Raw genomic sequence first — 22,142 nt, 5'->3', positions numbered from 1 at the left:
TTGTGACCTGATATGACCTATCATATTAAAATATTTAGTGATGTGGGCCCTAGTCATCAGATTAATGAAATATTCAAGTCATACACTTGTAGAATTCGAGTAAGGATCCGAGTTACTAAATGGGAGTAATAACTTCATTGTACTGAGACTTTTTAAACTGAGAACTACATTTGACAATCAAAATGTAAACATGACCCAGGTTGAGGAATTTCTTAGTATCTCCCTAGTGGACATTTAGTCCAAGGACTTTTTTAGCAAAGATGTATTTCAAGGTGAAGAAAAAGATATGAAAATTAACTAATCTTGCAAGTACTTATACATTTTTAAGCAGCATCATTTGGTGCAGTGAGTATTGAATTTGGACTCTGAGGACCTTAGTTCAAATCCCAACTCAGCACTTAAAACTTCCATGATCTTGTTAGTCACTTAAACTCTGTAAGCCTCAGATTTCTCATTTGTAATATTAGGGAATTTGACTAAATGACTTCTGAGGTCCCATTCAACTTCAAATCTGTGATCTGTGACCTAACTAGATACTTGAATTTTAATTCTTCTTAAGCTTCTTGAAAGAGCCCTGACATCTAATTAAATTTTAGTCCAGTTGGACAAGCAAATTTAGTGATATTTAAAATAATTGCTCAATATGATTTCTTCTCTCTCACCCTCTGTACCCCTTTCCCTCCTTTTAAAAGTTTGTTTTAAAATCTTTGGTAGGGGGCAGCTAGGTGGCACAGTGGATAAAGCACAGGCCCTGGATTCGGGAGGACCTGAGTTCAAATCCAGCCTCAGACACTTGACACTTACTAGCTGTGGGATCCTGGGCAAGTCACTTAACCTCCATTGCCCCCCAGAAAACCAGAAAAACTTTGGCAACAAATGATAACATTTTAGCTGACTAGTCACTTTGTTATATCACCTCTTCTTTTTTTTTTTTAAATAATTTTTTTTTCCAATCAACAAAAGTCCTCTCCCTTTTACCTCCCTTCCCCTAGTTGAGAAAGAAAGAAAAGTAACTAAGGAAAAAAAAATTGACTGTATATGTCACAAACATCTATTGTCAAGCAAAACAAATTTCCACATTGTTCATATCCAAAAAAAAAAAAAAAATATATATATATATATATATATACACACATATATCTATATATCTCAATCTGCACTCTGAATCCATCACCTCTATATTAGGAGGTGGAGGAGCTGTGAAGTAATTAGCATAGTACCTGGCACATAGTAGGCGCTTAATAAATCCTTCCCATCTCCTTTCTTCCTTTTCTGTCATATTTACCTTTTTATGTTTCTTTTGATTCTTGTTTGTGTCCTTCAGTTTTTTTGCAGCTTTAGTCTCTTCATTAGGAATGCTAGGAAGCCTTTTTCATCAGTGGTTCATTTGTTTCTCCTCTAAGATTATATTTGTTTTTGTTGGGTAAGTTATGTTGATAATAAGCCCATGTACTTTACTTTCTGGAATATCATATTCTGAGCTCTCTTTTATAATGGTGACTGCTAAATCGCATTTGTTTTTTACCGTGGCTCCTCAATACGTACTTGAATTTTTTCTTTCTAGGTGGTTGCAGTATTTTTTCTTCCAGACCTGGAAGGTTTGGATTTTGGTTGGCAGTAATGTTCCTGGGAGTTTTTGCTTTGGGCTTTTAGGAGGTAACCTATAGATTCTTTTTTTTTTTTTTTTTTTTTTTGCGGGGCAATGGGGGTTAAGTGACTTGCCCAGGGTCACACAGCTAGTAAGTGTCAAGTGTCTGAGGCCGGATTTGAACCCAGGTACTCCTGAATCCAGGGCCGGTGCTTTATCCACTGCGCCACCTAGCTGCCCCAACCTATAGATTCTTTCAGTTTCCACTTTGCCATTTGGTTCCAAGAGATCCGGGCAGTTTTCTTTTATGATTTCTTGAAAGTATGATGTTTATTCCCTTTTTCTTGGTTGTCATGGTTTTCAGGTAGTTTAGTGATCCTTAAATTATCTCTACTTAATCTATTTTCTAGGTCACTTTTTGATATGAGATACCTTACATTTTCTTGTATTTTTCTTTCAATCTTTTGAATTTGTTTGAATATTTCTTGTCTTATGGAATTATTATCTTCTTTTTGGTACATTGTAATTTTCAGAAAGTTTATTGCTTAGGTAAAGTTTTCTACCTCTTGTGCCAAGCTATTCTCTTTCCTATTTTTTCTCCCATAACTCTCATTTCTTTTCCATTTTTTTTCTTTAGTGTTCTCATTTAAATTTTTTTGTTTTTAAGCAGGGCAATGAGGATTAAATGACTTGCCCAGAGCCACACAGCTAGTAAGTGTCAAGTGTCTGAGGTCAAATTTGAACTCAGGTCCTCCTGAATCCAGGATTGGTGCTTTATCCACTGTGCCACCTAGCTGCCCCCTCACTTCATTTCTAAAACACGTTTTTTTAACCTGCTTCCTCTTTTTCAGGAATCCTAGTTGAACTTGTACCCTAGCTGTACATTCTTTTGAGGCTTTACTTGTAGATATTTTGGGGACATTCTTTTCTTCTGGTTTTGTTTCTTTGAGTGTCCCTGTCACCATGATAGCTTTTTTAAAATGATGGTATTCCTTTCTTGTTTGCTTATTCTTTCAGCCTACCTTTTGACTTCAGACTTTATGTTAGGGCCAAACTTTGCATACTTCTGGAGGGAATGTTTGGGCTTGTCCTAAGGCTAATTTTTTCTATAGTAAATAGGCATTGTGTTATTTCAGTATTTCAGGGACAACTTAGGTGGGGCATTTGCAAGTTTTCAGTGTTTCCAAAGTATTCTGATCCAGGGCAAAGTCTCATTTCTGCTCTCTGGTTGAGCTTTGTAAGTTCCTGATCTGGATTTAGGTCTGAGCAATAAACCTGTAGATGGGCTCTGGTGGTAGTTCCAGTAGATTCCTGCTGGACTCAGTCATTATCAGCCAGCTGGAAAGCTCTGCTTGGTCAGAGTGACAGAACTGCAGGATCCCTTTTGGTCTAGGATTCCAGGAGGCTGGAACTGAAACCTTAGAGTCTCTAGACGTGGCTGTAGCCTGGAATTTAGCTCTTGAGGCCAGAACCATGCAGATGATGCTTGGTTCTGGATGGGCTTTGAGGTATACAGCCTCAGGCCCAAGATTTCTTCTCACCTTAGAAAGCTACCCCAAGGCATTGTTCCCATCCTCCATCAGCCCTGGATCTGCGACCCAAAACTTAGTAGTAACAGAACTACCAGTTAGTATCTATTCCTTTACCCTGTACAAGTTTGGACCCCTCTTTGTAGAATGCCTTCTTGCGCTCGTGCACAGACTCTTCCTGTGATGGAATGCTTTGCAGGGCAGTTCCTGGCCAGACACTATCTTAAGTGTCCACAGACCTCTTTGTCTCCCTGTGCCAAGTTGGACTGGAAAAATGACTTGTGATTTTTTTTCCCCTTAGATTTTCTGATCAGTATTTGGTCTAGTTCTGTTTTCTAGATCTCTTTGGAGGTGTTGAGGGATGCAGAGTTTGACTGTACTTCTTCCTGCTAGTCGGCCATCCTGGCTCTCCAGCACTTTTTCTTTAGTACTGTTTTTTGTTGACCAAAGTATATTTTCTTTGGGTTGTAATACAGTATTTTTTTTTTTCAGATTTTTCCCCACTGTGATCTTTTAAATGCTGTTGTATGATAGCATATGCTGCAGTTAGACATCAGCATACTGAAATAGTGTATTGGCTTGAGTATAGGAACCAGAAATAGATTATTGATCATAAAGCAGTACTAATAGGAATGGTCAGATAGCAACATTTTTAGGATGATTTGGAGTTATGAGGGTTAGTAAAATGTACAAGGATAAATAGGAATCATAATGTTATCTTTATGTTTCATATGTCTACCAGAGAATTCAGCATCTTAACAGTTTTGGAAGCAATTATAAGAAGAATATTTTGTTAGTAGATATAAAAGAATTTATTCTTATTCTCACTTTTAAAATCCCTTTTGGTAAGTGCTTCCTTTATATGTTTAAAGTGATTTTCAGAAGTTTAAGTCAGGCTTTAACATTTCTTGTTTTATAAAATTGAGGTTTTTAGGGACAGTGGTTTAAAAAACTATAATTTACATTTTGAATGAATAAAATCTTATATGTCATTATCTTTAATTTTTAATGTTTCTTCTGGATTTGAGGGAATGATGGTATAGTGGAAAGCATGCTGGATTTGGAAAGGGAAGATATGGTTTTAAATTTTAGTTCTGCTCCTTATTTTTTGTGATCTTGGACAAGTCCATTTCCTTATCTGTTTAATGAGTGGGTTGGACTAGAAAACCTTTGAGGTCTCTCGAAGCTTTAAAGCTTTGAGCCTATGATCCTGTGACTTTTTGTTCGTCAGTCAATCAATAAGAACTTATTAAGTATTTGCCAAGCACTGGGCTGGGGCTGAAAATGCAAGTATAAAGAATATCATTATTGCTCTTAAGGAGTTCATATTTGAATGAGAGAATCAACAAATACCTATGTAAGCACATGCAGGATAGATGCATGTAAAAAAGGATCAATATAAGGTAGGTTGGTAAGGACACTTGTAGGTGGGGGAAGGTTTTCTGGAGGAGATGGTGCTTGACCGGAGTCTTGAAGGAGGAAAGATTGTTTGAGGTAAGAGTGAGAAGAGAGTACATTCTGAGCATAAGCAGTGGCTGGAGAGTGCTTTGTGATCTGGGGGAGAGGAAAGACAGAATAGAAGGAGAAAGAGAGAAAGAGAGTACAAAGAAAGGGGGGGGGTGAGAAGAGAGACCACTTAGGTTGAACTGCAGAGTGAAGGAGGGGAGATAATCTATGGTGAGATAGGAAAGACAGGTTGAGGCTAGGTTAAGTCTTTAAAAGTGGTTCCAAAGTAAACTAATAGTTTATATTTTATTCTAGAGGCAATAGAGGACAACTAGAGTTTATTGAGATGGGGAGGGTGATAAGATCTACGTTTAAGGAAAATCACTCTGGCACCTGTGTGGAGGATGGATTGGAATGGGAAGAGACTCAGGGAGTCCAATTGGGAGGATTTTGTAATATGTGATGCAAGATGTGATGGGAGCCTGAGCTAAGGTGGTCTATGTAATTAGACAGAAGGGGACAGATATAAGAGAGGTTATGGAGGTAGAAATGGTTTGATTTGGCAACTGATAGCATGTATAGGTTGAGAGAGTGATAGTGGAAGATGCCACCAAGGTTGTAAACCAAACTGATTCTAAGGATGGTGGTATTCTTGGCAGAAATAGGGATGTTCAGAAGAGGATGAGTTTGGGGAGAAAATAATGAGTTTTAGATATGTTGAATATGAGATGCCTCTAGGACCTTCTGTTTGGACAAATATACAATAGCTGGAGATATGGGACTGAAGCTCAGGGGAGATATTGGGGCAAGGTATAAAAATATAGAAATTATCTGCAGAGAAATGATAAGGTTGTCACCAGGGAGAGTGTAGAGACAGAAGGGAAGATGACTCAAATCAGAGCCTTTGGGAAGTGTGGTAGGGATCATGAACCAGTGAAGGAAACTGAGAAGGAGTAGTCAGAAAGGTAAGAGGAGAACAAGGAGAGAGCAGTGACAGAAAAACCAAGAGACGAAAGAATATTCAGGAGGAAAGGGTGATCAAGAGTATCACATGCCAGAGAGGTCAAGAAGAATGAGCACTGAGGAAAGGCCATCAGATTTGGCAACTGAAGGCTCATTGGTAACTTTGGAGAGCAGTTTCAGTTGAGGTCAGAAGCTAGATTACAAGTCAAGCCAAATCAGCAAGCAATTATTAAGTTCCTACTATGTACCAGGCACTGTGCTAAGTACTGAGGTTAGAAAGAAAGGCAAAAAACAGTACCTGACATCAAAGAGTTCACAGTCTGATGGGTTAGACAATGTACAAACAAGATATATACAGGATAAACTGTAGATGATCGCAGAAGGGAGGCATGAGCATTAAAAGGTTGAGGAGTGAGAGGAGAGGAAGTGAAAGCAATGAATAGAGACAGCTTTTGTGGTTGAAAAATATTCTTCCATAACTTTTTCCCCCAATCCTTTTTTTTTTTTTTTGGGTGAGGCAATTGGGATTAAGTGACTTGTCCAGGGTCACACAGCTAGTAAGTGTCAAGTGTCTGAGGCCGGATTTGAACTCAGGTCCTCCTGACTCCAGGGCCAGTGTTCTATCCACTGTGCCACCTAGCTGCCCCTACCCCGAATCCTGGTGAAATTGTCAGAGTATTACATCTTTAATCAAAACGTCTATCCTTTATTTCACCTTAAAATCAATGACCAAATTTGGCTTAACTGAATTTTTATACTGGATATCTTACATCTCAGACTATACATGTTCAAAATACAACTCATTATCTTTCCCCAAAACCTCACCTTCTTCCAAGACTTGCTTACTTCTGTCTAGGCTATCACCACTTTTCTTGTCACTTATCTTGCATACTTGGTATCATCTTTAACTCTTCACTCCTAATATTTATTTTGTCATTTGCCAATTTGGCAATGGCCAAATCTTGTTTCTGTTTCTACTGTATCTTTTGCATCTATCCCCTTCTCCTTTAAGAAATTAAAAGAAAATTGTCAAGCATATTTTTCTTCTTCCCATCTCCCCCCCCCCCCCCCAAAAAAAAAAAGAAAAACAAAACCCTTGCAATGAATAAGTATGGTCAAGCAAAACAATTTCCACATTGGCCATGTCAAAAAATGTATATCTTATTCCACATATTAGTACATCATCTTCCCCTCAGGAGGCAGGTAGATAGCATTCCTCACTATTGGTCCTCTGGAATTGTGTTAATTAGAGTTCTGAGGTCTTTTAAGAGTGTTCATTTTTGCCATTCATAGTGGCTTATGCTTGTAGTCTTTGTGGTGGGGGAGGCTAAGATTGGTGGATTTCTTGAATTTAGTTTCTGAGTTGCAATAGGACAAAATCTAATCAGGTGTCTGTAGTAAGTCTGGCATCAACATGGTGAGCCCCCAGAGGTGGATGGCCACCAGGTTGCCTAAGGAGAGAAGAACTGACCCCGTTCAGAAAAACGGTAGTTTGAAATTTCTGTGCTGAGCAGTATTGGGATTGAGTCCGTGATTGACTGCTACATTTCCAACCTGGGTGAGATGGGGAGACCTAATCCCCCCCCCAAAAAAATTAGTTTGTTTTTTACAATTTTGGTTTAGTATATATTATTCTGATTCAGCTCACTTTGCATCAGTTCATGCAAATCTTCCTGGGTTTCTCTGAAACCATCTCATTCCTTATTCCTTATTGCACAGTAGTTTTTCATTACATTCATGTACCATAATTTGTTCAGTCATTCTCCAGTTGATGGATATACCCTTAGTTTCTGATTTTTTTGCCACTACAAAAAGAGTTGCTATAAGTATTTTTTGTATGTAAGAATACTTTTCCTTTTTCTTTGATCTCTTTGGGATATAAGCCTAGTAGTGCGTATGGCTGAATCAGGGGGTATGCAATTTTGGTCATAGTTCCAAGTTGCTTTGCAGAATGGCTTTACCAGTTCCCAGCTCCACCAGTAGTTTGTCAGTTTGCCCTTTTTCTTACAGCCCTTTCAGCATTTGTAATTTTCCTTTTTTGCCAACTTTGAAAATTTTATGGTTGTAAGGGGGAACCTCAGAGTTGCTTTAACTTTCATTTCTCTAATTATTAGTGATTTAGAGTATTAATGTCAAACTCAAGTAAAAACTAAACTAGTTGTACATTAAGAATTTTTGTGGGTAGCATATTGATTTAGAAAACCACATATTGACATTATCTGTGTTCTATTGTATTTTTATTTATTTATTTAGGTGAGACAGTGGGGGTTAAGTGACTTGCCCAGGGTCACACAGCTAGTAAGTGTCAAGGGTCTGAGGCCGGATTTGAACTCAAGTCCTCCTGAATCCAGGGCCAGTGCTCTATCCACTGTGCCACCTAGCTGCCCCTGTATTTTTATTTTGTTAAATATTTTCCAGTTACATTTCAGTCTGGTTCTAGCTATATTCAGAGGCTGGACCATGTTTGACACCTCTGATTTAGAGCTTTTTTTCATGACTTTAGATTAGATTTCTTCCTTTGAAAAGTGCCTGTTCATATCCTTTGACTATGTTAATTGGCAAATAGTACTGATTCTTACAAAGGTGAATCAGGTCCTTATGCATTTTGGCAATAAGACCTTAATCAGAGAAACTTGCAACAAAGCTTTTTTCCAGTTAACTTTCCCTTCTGATCTTATTTAAATTTAAATATATTTAATTTAATATTTATTTATTTAATATTAATATTTAATTTAAATATACATATAATTGAAATTGCCCATTTTATCTTCTCATATCCTCTCCCCCCCTCCCCCTGCAATCCCCATACTCAGTGATCCAGTGACATGGTTGTCCTTGTTCTTCCTCACACAAAATACTCTTATCTCCTGACTCCGCATTTCCAGTGGCTGTGCCCCAGGCTTGGAGCTCTCTCCATCTCATGGCTTTCCTAGCTTTCTACCTTCTTCAAGAAGCCTTTCCCTTTCCTCCTTAATGTTAGTGTCTTTCCTAACACCATCTCCAATTTATCTTGAATATATCAATTTGTTTGCATGTTGTCTCCCGCTATAGACTGTGAGCTTCTTGAGAGCAGAGACTGTTTTTTGCTTTTTTGGGTATCTTGAGAACTTAGCATATAGACATTTAAAATGTTTCTTGATTGTTCCATTCTCTTTACTCATAACAGTGTTTTTTGTTTTAAATTCCTAGTTTAGGCTCTTATCATTTTCCTGTACTATTGCAATAACCTGTACTATTGCAATAACTCTCCTTGCCTCAAGTCTCTTCCTTTAGAATTCATTGTATACACAGTTGCTAGAGCGATTTTTTTTTCTTTTGGCGGGGCAATGGGGGTTAAGTGACTTGCCCAGGGTCACACAACTAGTAAGTGTCAAGTGTCTGAGGCCGGATTTGAACTCAGGTCCTCCTGAATCCAGGGCCAGTGCTTTATCCACTGCGCCACCTAAGAGTGATTTTCTTTAATGTCTTTCCCCAACATGGGAATGTTCAGCTGGCTGGATAGTATTGAACTTGTAATCAGAAAAACATGAATTCAAATTCTGCCACAGATATTAATAAGCCATAGGACCTTGGTTAAATCATTTAATCTTTCTCCGCCTCAGTTTCCTAATCTGCAAAGTGGGGTAATAGCACCTGTCTTATAAGTTTGTTGTGAAGATCAAATGAAGTCATGTACACATATACATTTTTTGAGTACTCTAGGAATATTAGTTATTTTAAATTCCTGTGGCTCCCTATTACCTTGAAGATCAAATAGAATTGTCTTTATTTGATATTTAGAGCCCTTCACAACCTGGCCTCAACTTACTTTTCCAGGCTTCTCACACGTGCTTTCTTTCATGTACATTATAGTCCAACCCACTCTGACTTTCTATACTTTCCTCTGTATACAGCACTATAGAATGTCTCTGCACTGCATGTCTATGAAGTATTCTGCTACTTAGTATTCCTCATTTCTGTCAAGGTTCAGCTTAAATGCCACCTTCTATATGAAGCCTTTTCTGACTTCTATAGCTTCTATGGCCTTCTCCCTAAATTATCCTGTATCTCTCTCTCTTTCTCTTTTTTTTTTTTTTAGTGAGGCAATTGGGGTTAAGTGACTTGCCCATGGTCACACAGCTAGTAACTGTTAAGTATCTGAGGTCGGATTTGAACTCAGGTACTCCTGACTCCAGGGCCGGTGCTCTATCCACTGCGCCATCTAGCTGCCCCCTGTATCTCTCAAATATGTCTATGTATAAACTCTTTGTGGGCAAGGACTTCCATTTTTGCCTTTGTAACCCCAGTGCTTAGCATAATGTCAGCTTGGCACATAGTTATTAATAACTTATTAATAAAAGTTTATTGTGCTTAATAAATGTGATTGTTGATTGATAAGATATTGACAGCACTTAGACCTTAGAAATGAAACTTTAATTAAAGTAAGCGTCCTGGGAATTAGGTAGACAAGAAATCATTGTCCCTTTTTTATCTTTGTTAAATGATAACATCATTTTGCATAAGGAATTGTTAAAGGCAGCTTGGTGTGGTAAAAAGAACACTTGTAAATGTAAACCTGAGTAAGTCAACCTTTGACTACAGTGGAAAAAACTCTACATTTTGAGTTGGATGGCCTAGATTGAATCCCAGCTCTGTTGGGATTCTTGTTTAACCTTTGGTAAAGTCACTTAACCTTTCTGAGATTCATTTTTTTACTTGTAAAATAAGGGAAGCTGGACTATTTGATTTTTAAGGTCCTTTCCAGATGCAAATCCTATGATTTATGAATCTTTCTGAACCTTGGAACATTGGTGTAAACATCTAACGATATAAGAAATGTGAAAATGCATTAAAAACTTTTTAGCACTTTATGAATTTAAATGTTCAAGGAAGGGACAATATTAAAACTTTAGTTGCTAGACTGTATAGAAATGTATCTTTAGATATTTACTTATAGATTGTGTTATCATTCTTTTTTGTTAAAAAAAAAGTATCATGGGGGTGGCTAGGTGGCGCAGTGGATAAAGCACCGGCCCTGGATTCAGTAATACCTGAGTTCAAATCCGGCCTCAGACACTTGACACTTACTAGCTGTGTGACCCTGGGCAAGTCACTTAACTCTCATTGGCCCCCCCCCCCAAAAAAGAAAAAAAAGTAGTTCTCAGACTTTTTGGTCTCAAGACCCCTTTATACCCTTAAAAATTATTGAAGGCCCTAAAGAGCTGGGTTATATCCAGTCAAATTCTGGTAAATGTTTAACAATCAGCTTTGTACTTCCCCCCCACCCCCCACCCCCGCCTTCCCCCCCACCCCCAAATGCAGGACACACTTTTAAGTTTAATGTGCATTATTAACATTTACCATCACTTTCTTAAGCCTAGACAATTAACAAAACAATAAATCAGGGCTAGATTTGTAGCATGAAAATGTAACCATTGACTCTTGAAAGCTGATTCGAGCTGGCTCCATCACACATCCCTACTTATATTCAACAATATTTATCCTGTTCAAAATAAAACAGATAAAATTAAAAAATATTTATTTATTAAAATGACAATAACAAGACCATTACATATTAATATAAGATATTTTAATTAAAAATAACTATATCTTCCATAACAAAAATTTAGTAAGAAGAATGGCATTGTATTATATAGTTTTGCAAATCTCTTTAATGTCTACCTTAATAGAAGATAGCCAAAGGGCAGCTAGGTGGCGCAGTGGATAAAGCACCGGCTTTGGATTCAGGAAGACCTGAGTTCAAATCTGGCCTCAGACACTTACTAGCTGTGTGACTCTGGGCAAGTCACTTAACCCTCATTGCCCTGCCCCCCCCCCAAAAAAAAACCAAAAAAAAAAAAAATAGAAGATAGCCAGTCTCATATCTACTTCTGCATTCAATCTCTTGCCATATGGTCTTTTGGTTGAAATATAGGAAGAAAAAGTAGTCTCATAAAGACATCTAACTGGAAAAGGGAGGAATATTTTAATAAGCAAATACTGTCTTAGTGTGATTATGAAAACAGTTTGACCTTGGGGACTCCCTGAAAGGGTCTTGGGGACCCCCAGAGATCTATGGACTATTCTTTGAGAACTGTTGTTATAGAGGGAAGGGCAGATAAGGATGATGGAGAAGAATTTATCAAAAAGAGAATTTGACTTGGATTAAGTAAAACACCCCATCTATGGAAAATGAATGAAATTTAAAAAGACATAAAATTAGTTCTCCAGTAGGTAATGCTTTTTAACAAAAGGAGGAGCTCCAGTAATACCTTGATTTTCCTCTGTTGTTCATTACTCTTCAGACAGGTCATTCTCTCCCCCCATTATATAATATTTATAGTTGTTATTCTATAATGTATGAAAAACAGAAGAGAAGAAAACTAACTATATCTTCTAGATTGCTTATTTTTTGCCTTCTTCTATTTGGGATGCTGCAGTATGGACTTGGAAAAGGAAACAAAACTGCATTGCTCTCAGAATAAAAGGATCACATTTAGGTGACTGGTAGCACATTGTGACAGAGGTTGCCTAGTTCAGTGGACTGAGAGCTTGGACATCTATTTACGGAGCATTATACCACCTGCTGGGCAGGGTACCAAGAAGTATAAAATCTATTCCTTCCCCCCAGGGAGCTTACATACTAGTAAGGAAGACGTATATAGACAATAAGGGTAACCTCTAATATAGGGCAGTTTATGATGTGTGTAAGAGTGAAAAGACCAGTAGATTGGGGAGGCAGCGTGGTCCCATGGAAAGAGTCCTAGACCGGGAGGTGGAGGTCCTGGTTTCAAAGCCTGCCTCTACCACTTAATGCCTGTGTGCCTTTAGGCATGTCATTCGCTTTCCTCCTGGGATCCAAAGACCTCTGGGGTCCTTTCCTACTTTGAATCTATGATGCTGTGTTCTTGTGATTTGGAGTTAGATGACCAGTATTTGGAGTCAGGCCTTACTACTTAGTACCTGTCTGGTGTGGGAAAAAATTGAGAGGTAGCATAACATAATGGATAAGAGTGTGGGGCTTGACCTCAGGTTTTCCTGACAGTTTTCTGCCACTGACACTTGCTAGTTGTGTGATTATGGGCAAGTTGCCTGATTTTGCCTTAGTCTGCTTATTTTAGAGGCAGCTGGTGGTGCAGTGGATAGGGCTCTGGGCCTGGATTCAGGAACACCTGAGTTAACATCTTACCTCAGATACTTAACTAGCTCTGTGATCCTGGGTAAGTCAGTTAACCTCTGTTTCCCTCGGTTTCCTGAACTCTAAAATGGGTATAATAATAGCACCTACCTTTTAGGGTTGTTGTGAAGATCAAATGAGATAATATTTGTAAAAGCGCTTAGCAACAGTGCTAGCAGATAGGTGCTATATAAATGCTTATTTGCTTCCCTTCTTTCTTATCTCTCAAATGAGGATAATAATTGTAGTACCTGACTCATAGGTTTGTTATAAGACTCATATGAAATAATCTATGTAAAAGTCTTTGCACACCATAAAGTACCATGTAAATGTCCATTATTCTTATTATCTGAGGCCCTCATCAAAATGAAAGGATTGAAGTACATGACCTGTAAGGTCTCTTCTAACTTACAGTTTTAATGATCTTATCAGTGGTACCAAGAATCAGGGACATAAAGGGAGGGGAGGGATTGCCATGGGTAGTTAAGGAAAGTGTCATGGAGGAAAAGATCCAGAAGGGTCTTTAGGATTTATGAGGTGGAGAGGCAAGTCAAAGGTAACCCCTCATATATGTGGGGAAAGATTTTATCAAAGACCTGTGGACAGGAATGAACAAGATCTGTCAGGTAACAGTGAGCAGACCAGTTAGTTTTATGATCTACTGATGCTCCTTTGAAGTTATTGCTAGTGTTAGATTGCTTGAGTTTAAAATATTCCATATCTTGTTAGTGGGATAAGGATAGGAACTGGACATGTGATTTTATTGATATAAGAAACTCCTAGACAAGGAAAGTCTAGCCTATGGAGAGTAGCACCTTATAGTCTTAAAGAGTTATCTAGATATAACCTATATCAGATTACCTGCTGTTTAGGGGAGGAGGGAGGGAGGGAGAAAAATCTGAAATTGTAAAGCTTGTATAAACAAAAGTTGAGAACTATCTTTACATGTAACAGAAAAAATAAAATACCTTATACATAAAAAAAAAGAGTTATCTAGAGTAGAGGTATCAAGTCAAGGTGTTCAAAACTCCTGAGTGAGTCTGAATCAGATTAAAATATAATTGGGAAATGTATTATAACATTGTTCGGTTGTTTTCCATCTTTGTGACCCTATTTGGGGATTTCTTGGCAAAGATATAGGAGTGGTTTGTCATTTCCTTCTCCAGCTCATTTTCCAGATGAGGAAACTGAGGCAGACAGGGTTAAGTAACTTGATCAGGGTCACACAGCTAGTAAGTGAGGTAGAAAAGTTAAATTGATTTGCTTGGGGTCACACAGCAGGTATGCTAGAAGTAGAACTTGAATCCAGGTCTTCCTGGTTTTTTAAGGTTGGATCTCTAGCTGGCAAACCATATTGCCTCTGACTTTGTTAGCAAGCTTATTTATTTTTAATGTCATACACAATTTAAAAATTTGACTTAGATATAAATTTATCCTATGAATTTTATAAATAAGGCATGTCTTAGAAATAATCTGTGATGGTTATTCTGCTTTTTTTCTTATGTTTTATTAATTATTTTTCTTACACAACAATAATTTCCCAGTATTTACTCCCCCACTTTAGAACACTCTCTTATATATAAAGAGTTTGATTTTATTGAGACCTTATGATTACTTTTTTTTTTGCGGGGCAATGAGGGTTAAGTGACTTGTCCAGGGTCACACAGCTAGTAAGTGTCAAGTGTCTGAGGCCGGATTTGAACTCAGGTACTCCTGAATCCAGGGCCGGTGCTTTATCCACTGTGCCACCTAGCCGCCCCCAGAACACTTTCTTATAACAAAGAAAAACAGACAAAATCAACTGACACACTAGTTTACTCTGTTTTTACTGAGAGGAGGAAAGTAAGAAGTGCTTTGAAACCAAGTTTAGTCATTGCATTTAATCTGAATTCTGCTTTCTTTTTGAAATTTACAAGATTGTATTGGTACATATTGCCTTCCTGGTTCTGCTTTTTTTGCTCTATAGCATTTCCTATGCATGTTTCTCTGGATTCCTTCTTAGTGCATTGTTTTATTTAGTGTCCTAATATTCTATTACATTCATATACCACAGTTAGCTTAGTCATTCCCTAATCAATGGACCACCTCTTTGTTACCTTTTTTGACTACTACAAAAATGCTGCCTTTAATATTTTTTGATATATATGAAACATTTCTTTCTGTCATTGACTTCCCTCATATGGATGCCCAAAGGATATGTACAGTTTAGTAGCTTATCTGGCATAATTGCAAATTGTTTGGTAGAACAGTTGGACCAATTCACAGATTTACCAGCAGTGTCTTATTGTGCCTGTCTTCTCACAACCCCTGCCACATAAATCCATCTTTTATCATCTTTGCTAATTTGATGAGTTTGAAATGAAACTTTAGAGTTTTTAAAATTTGTAATTCTCTTAATATTAATTTTTTATATGGTTGTCTTTTTTTATTTTGAAAACTGTCGATTATCACTTGACCACTTTTCTAGTTGGAAATAACTCTTGGCCTTATTTATTTGCATTTATTTCTTATTATTTTTGGATATCAACTTTTTATCAGATATTTCATGCAAAGATTATTTTTCTCACTTGGTAGCTTCTTTTATTCTAGCTTCCTTGTTTTGTTACTTTGAAAATTGTATATTCAGTTCACCAAGCACTTACTAAATAGCTGTGTGCAAGGCAATGTGCTAGGCTTGGGAACACAAAGACAAAAGGAGATGTATTCCCCAACCACAAAGAATTTGCATTTTACAGTCATGGTACACCATATGTGCAAATAAGTATATGATAAAATTAAAACTATTACTTTTTGTGAGCACTTCTGTCCCGTGTTTGGTTATGAATTCTACCCTCTGCCTATAGTTGTAAAAGATTTATTTTTTGTGTTCTATAATTTTAAAATATATGATCTTTTTACATTGAGATAATTTTGTATTTAGGTTACTTATTCATTTGAACTTGTTTTGTAAGATGGTATAAGATGTAGTTGAAATTTATTTTTTGCTATTTTCTAGTTTTTCCTGCAGATCTTATTAAGCAGGGAGCCCTTGCCCCAGTAGTTTGGTTTTTGGGGGTTATTGAACACTGAGCTATTGTGTCCACTTCCTTCTAGATCTTGTTTATCCGGTCTGTTCCACTGATCTACATTTCTATTTTTTAACCAAGTAGTTTTGATGATTACTGTTTCATAATAATTCGAGTGCTGAGCTAGCAACACCCTTCTTTGCTACTTTTTATTCTTGATCTTTTGTGGACCAAGTGAATTTTGAATGCCATAAAGTAACTCTTTTGTAAAATAATGTATATAGCACAAAAATCTGTAAATTCATTTAGGCAATATTTTTGTTATATTGGTCTGGCCTAGCAGTGACTGTCTCTCTAATTACTTTGTCTTCCTTTATTTTTATTTAAAAAAAATGTTTACAAAAGGCCTTAGTGTTTCTTGGTAGGTCATTCCCAGGAGTGTTATTCAATTTGTAGTTATTTTGGATGGATTTTCTTTTATTTCATTCTAGTTTTTGCTAGTTTTGTATAGGGATGCCTATGTTTTCATTGGTTTATTTTGTACCGTTAGAGTCACACATGACTGAAAAATGACTAAACAAACCAAAAAGCCCTCAAAACTTTACTGAAACAGTCATCTTGATTAATTTCTTCACTAATACTTTGAATTTTTCTAAGTAACTAAACAATTTGCAAATAGGGATAATTTTGTCCCTCTCAATATTTATTTATTCCTTTATTTTAGTTATCATCTCTATACCAGTGATTTCCAATCTGTGTTTCCAACCTCATTTTCTTCCCCAAGCCTCTATCTTTTATCACAGATTGCTAATTGGACATTTCAGACTGGATATTGAAGAGTTATCTCAAACTCAGCACATTCAAAAGCCTCTAACCTCAGCCCTCCTCCAAACTTGTGTTTTCTGTGGAAGGCACTGCCATTCTTTCATTCCCTCAGGTTTGTAGCCTCAGCATTATCCCAGACTACTCACTCCCCTTGTGTCCTAACAATTGCCTAATCTTGCCACTTCTACCTTCTAGTGTCTCATCCTCGTAGCAGCCTCCTCAGTGGTTTCCTTGCTTCTCAGGTCTCTTCCCATTCCATTCTTTCTGTACTATGAACAACTGCTTAATTGTAGATATGCTCATATCACTTGTGTACTCTACCAACTCTAATGGTTTCCTTTCCCCTCTAGAATAAAATAGAAACTCCTCTCTTTAGTTTTAAAGCCCTACACAATCCCATCCCAACCTGTCTTCCTACCCTCATTTTATGTTACTCTGTTTCTGTATTCTTCCATCCAGACAAACTGGCCTTCTCTTTGTTCCTGACATGTGACACCCCACTTCCCATCTCTGAGCCTTTGTGCTGGCTAGCTCCCATCCTGCGAATGAATTTTCTCCTCAACTTTCTGTCATAGAATTCTTTTTCCTTCAAGATGCTGCTCACTATCACCTTTTTGTGAAACCTTTCCTGATTCCCTCAAGTAGAAGTGTTCTCCCTTTTAAACTATCTCATTTACGACAATATACAATATGCTAAATATAATATAATATATGCTAAATAGAAACATAATACTAAATACACATCAAAATATGCTAAATATTTATTGTTATAAATGTTTGTATTTATTTTCTTAATATTTATTCTGTATATACTTATATATGTTCTTATTGTTTTCTTTGTTATACTGTGAACTCCTTGGGAGTAGGGTTTGTTTCATTCTCTGTATTTACATCTCCAGCAAAGCACCTGGAATGTGTTCAGTTGTTTTTGTCATGTCTGACTCTTTGTGACCCCATTTGGGGTTTTCTAGGCAAAGATACTGGAATGGCTTGCCATTTCCTTCTCCAGTTCATTTTCCAGTTGTGGAAACTGAGGCAAACAGGGTTGAAGTGATTTGCCCAGGTCACACAGCTAGGAAGTATCTGAGTCAGATTTGAACTCCGGAGCATGAGTCTTCCTGACTCCAGGCCTGGAACTGTAGCCACTGTGCCATGTAGCTGCCCCAGTCTGGCATGTAGTAAGTGCTTATTAAATACTTGTTGATTGGGGCAGCTAAATGGCTCAGTGGATAGAGCACTGGCCCTGGATTCAGGAGTACCTGAGTTCAAATCTGACCTCAGACACTTAACACTTACAAGCTGTGTGACCCTGGGCAAGTCACTTAACCCCAATTGCCCCGCAAAAAAAAATGTTGATTAAATAATTTTTCTTTCTTATTTCTATAGCTTGCATTTTTAGTATTATGTCAAATAATAGTAGAAAGCAAGGGCAAGCTTTACCCTGACCTAATTTTTGTTGGGAAATCTTTCATTGTTTCTCTGTTGCAAATAATGTTAGCTCGTGGTTCTATAGATATAGTTATATTGGTTTTATATTTGTATATGTGTTATGTAAATTCCATTACATTATTGTGACACAAACTAAGCATTTTGCTATTTTTAAGCATTTAAGCTTGCTCCCAGTTTTTTGCAGTTACTTAAAATAGATTGTGAAAAATCTTTGTACAGTTTTAAAAAATGATATTTTCAGGGTCTAGACCCCAAATGGAATTGTTAGATCAAAGAGCATAATTTTTTGGGGGTAGGGCAATGAGGGTTAAATGACTTGCCCAGGGTCACACAGCTAGTAAGTGTCAGTTGTCAGAGTATCATTTTTTGGTAATTTTTGCTTCATAGTGACAAGATACTGTATAGAAAGCCCTACAAGTTTGCACTTCCACCAACAGTGGATGGGTCTATCTGTTTCTGCAGAACTCTAATAACATTAAGGTTTTTTTGCTTTTGATTATTTTTTTCCACCTTTATGAGTGTGAATTTGGTACATTGCTTATTTCAATTTATGGAGCTTTGCTTGTTCGTAAGGTGCAACATTTTTGAATGATTATTAATAATTTGTTTTTCCTTTGAAAATTGGCTGTTTATATCCTTTGATCACTTATTCATTGAAGACTGAGTAGATATAAACTTTTGATTGTATTAAAGAATAGCCCTATCTGGTTACTTAGCTTGAAATTATGCCCGCCCTGATACATTTAACAGTTCTTACAATGATTGTCCCTACTGTAGTATTGGTTGAGGTACTGGGTGAGTAATATAAGATTTTAGCCCTGGAAGGGGAAATTCTTTGATATTGGCATTTTGTTTATTTATAAAGAGGATGTAAATACTTATACTTTGAAGTTGTTTTTAAAAACATAAAAATGAGTGCTGTTTAGTTGAAAATTTTTTTCTTCCTCTTATTTATATAAAGGAAAGCTAGGTGGTGAAGTGGATATAGTGTTGGGCCTGGAATCAAGAAGACTCATCTTCCTGAGTTCAAACTTGGCCTCACATAGCTTTCTAGCCTGAGCAAATCATTTAACCCTCCCGTGGGGCAATGAGGGTTGAGTGACTTGCCCAGGGTCACACAGCTAGTAAGTGTCAAGTGTCTGAGGCCGAATTTGAACTCAGGTCCTACTGAATCCAGGGCTAGTGCTTTATCCACTGTGCCATCTAGCTGCTCCCCTTTATACTCTTAAAAAGTTCTTGAGGACCCCCCCTCTAAAGAGCTTTTTGTTTATATGGGTTATACCTATCAGTATTATAAATGAAAACCTCTTAGTATTATTACAAAATGTTTTGACATTTGGGGACCCCCAGGGATTCCCAGACCACACTTTGAGAACCACTCATATAGGGAACTCCTAAATGAGAAAACTTACTTTTCTAATGTAGGTCAGGACCTCCCCTTCCTACCTCCCCCAACATACAGTCTTAGATGCCTATAGCAGTGTAATGTTTTGTTTTGTTTTGTTTTTGGTGAGGTGATTGGGGTTAAGTGACTTGCCCAGGGTCACACAGCTAGTAAGTGTTAAGTGTCTGAGGCCGGATTTGAACTCAGGTCCTCCTGGCTCCAGGACCGGTGCTCTATCCACTGTGCCACCTAGCTGCCCCCCCCCCTTTTGGTGAGGCAATTGGGGTTAAGTGACTTGCCCAGGGTCACACAGCTAGTAAGTATTAAGTGTCTGAGGCCGGACTTGAACTCGGGTCCTCCTGACTCCAGGGCCTGTGTTCTATCCACTGTGCCACCTAGCTGCCCCGACATGTCTCTTTTTAAAAATTCTCAGTCTGAGGGCAGCTAGGTGGCGCAGTGGATAGAGCAGCGGCCCTGGAGTCAGGAGGACCCGAGTTCAAATGGGGCCTCAGACACAACACTTACTACCCTGGGCAAGTCACTTAACCCCAATTGCCTCACTTAAAAAAAAAATTCTCAGTCTGTTTCACTCCTGTCCATTCTTGTTTCCCTAAGAGTGGTACAGCACTTCATCAAGACCAGCCTGGTGTGGGACCAGATGGCCATCCTCCTCTTTTTTCTACAGAAAGCCAAGCAGTGTTGTTAGGAGACTGAGCTTCGAAGGTTGAGGTGGGAGAAGAAATCCTCTCTTAGGCTTCCTCCCCCACCCCATTGTCCTTCCTTTCAGGCTGGCAGAACAGCCAGAACAAAGAAAAGCACTGGCAGGTTCAATAGTTATTCAATTCAATTCAAGTTCAATATTTATGAATGATGTGTATTCATTTCTTACAATTGTCTTTATTTTCTCACAATTCCTTGTGAAAATAAAGAAGCTCAGAACTTGCAGCCAAGCATAACCTTTGTTCAAATTCTGCCTTTGACAGTCATTAGATATGTGACTCTGGGCAACTCAGTTAACTAAAGAACATTTTCTTACCTATAAAATGGGATAATAACTGTTTTAAACAGGAATATTTTGAGGGTCAAATGAGATAATGTGGATAAAGTGCTTTGTAGACTCTAAAGTGCTACATGTCCTCTGTTGATATTACTACTCTCTGGCTGTAGCTTAAGCAGTTGAAGCAACATAAGATTGTCCATTTACTCCATAATTGAGCATCATTTGATGTATTTTCTATTCAGTTTTCTGAGCTTTATTGTAGAGTAAAATTGTCTTAATTTTAAGTGGAAATTAAATTTTGTATCAAAGATCTTATTTCTTAAGGGGATAAGCAAGACTCTGTAGTGTCATTTTGAAATAAATGATTAACTGGGCAAATGCCTCCTTTACTTTTATATATCTTATCTCAGCCTTGCCTTTGAGAGTCTCTTAACCTGTTTAGCAGTGGATACTAATCATCAAGAATTATGACTGGCCGTTGATTGTTTTTCCTGAACATGGAATTGTAAATCGAATTATTACATTGTAGAATTTTATTGAATGCTTTTTAGAACTTTTTTCTCCTTTTTTAAATAGATGAGTTGGGTTGCATAATGTTAATAAAAAATAAATTGTTGGGGCAGCTAGGTGGCACAGTGGATAAAGTACTGGCCCTGGATTCAGGAGGATCTGAATTTAAATCTGGCCTCAGACACTTGACACTTACTGGTTGTGTGACCTTGGGCAAGTCACTTAACCCTCATTGCCCTGCCCCCCCCCCAAATATATATATATGTATATATATATATATATATATATATACATATATATATATATATATATATATATATATATATATAGAGAGAGAGAGAGAGAGAGAGAGAGAGAGAGAGAGAGAGAGAGAGAGAGAGACTCTTTTGCATGAAGAGACCAAACTGCCTAAGGCTCAGGTAGCATGTACTTATAAAACACTTTGAGATCCTCAGTGAAAAGATTAAGTGAAAGATACTATATTAATTTAGGATCTGATAATTATTTAGTTTCATATTTTCTACCCTTTTATGTTAGGTTATTATTAGTATAGCTTTATTTAGTGTGCATAATTACCTAATTGTTAAATTAACATGACATTTATTATTTTAGGCCCATATTCACATTTTTTATATCTTAGAAGCATTCCTTAGTATCTTTTCTTTTTATCCATGTTATATAGCGCAGAAAAAGTCTCTATTAATTTATGGTGCATCAATCAGTTTGCAAATTATTCTTTTCCTTTAAAATAAATTGTGTATTTTATAGAGCTAGAAAAAATAATAAAACTCATCTGGAAAAACAAAAGCTCAAGGATATTATGGGAATCAATAAAAAATACAAAAGAAGGTGGTCTAGTAGTACCAGATCTCAAACTGTATTATAAAGCAGTAATTATCAAAACAGTCTGGTACTGGCTAAGAAATACAGAGGTGGATCAGTGGAATAGAATAGGTACAAATTACACTATGGTAAATGACTAGTAATCTAGTATATGATAAACCCAAAGATCCAAGCTTTTGGAGCAAAATCTCATTATTTGACAAAAACTGCTGGGAAAAGTGGAAAACAGTATGGCAGAAACTAGGTATAGACCAATATCTCACACTGTATACTAAAATAAAGTCAAAATGATTACATGATTTATACATAAAGGATGATACCATAAGCAAATTAAGAGAGCATGGAGGGGCAGCTAGGTGGTGCAGTGGATAAAGCACTGGCCCTGGATTCAGGAGGACCTGAGTTCAGATCCAGCCTCAGACACTTGACACTAGCTGTGTGACC

General features: G+C 37.3%; 1 protein-coding gene across 1 annotated transcript in view; it reads left to right on the top strand.

Annotated features, from left to right (window-relative positions):
- The window catches only part of ABL1 (ABL proto-oncogene 1, non-receptor tyrosine kinase), a 208,311-nt gene that overhangs the window by 2,288 nt on the left and 183,881 nt on the right, over window positions 1–22,142 (top strand). The window lies entirely within an intron of this gene.

The sequence above is a fragment of the Dromiciops gliroides genome, chromosome 2 (genome assembly GCF_019393635.1).
Source record: "Dromiciops gliroides isolate mDroGli1 chromosome 2, mDroGli1.pri, whole genome shotgun sequence".
NCBI lineage: Eukaryota > Metazoa > Chordata > Mammalia > Microbiotheria > Microbiotheriidae > Dromiciops > Dromiciops gliroides.
This window is presented reverse-complemented; position numbering and strand designations above follow the sequence as displayed.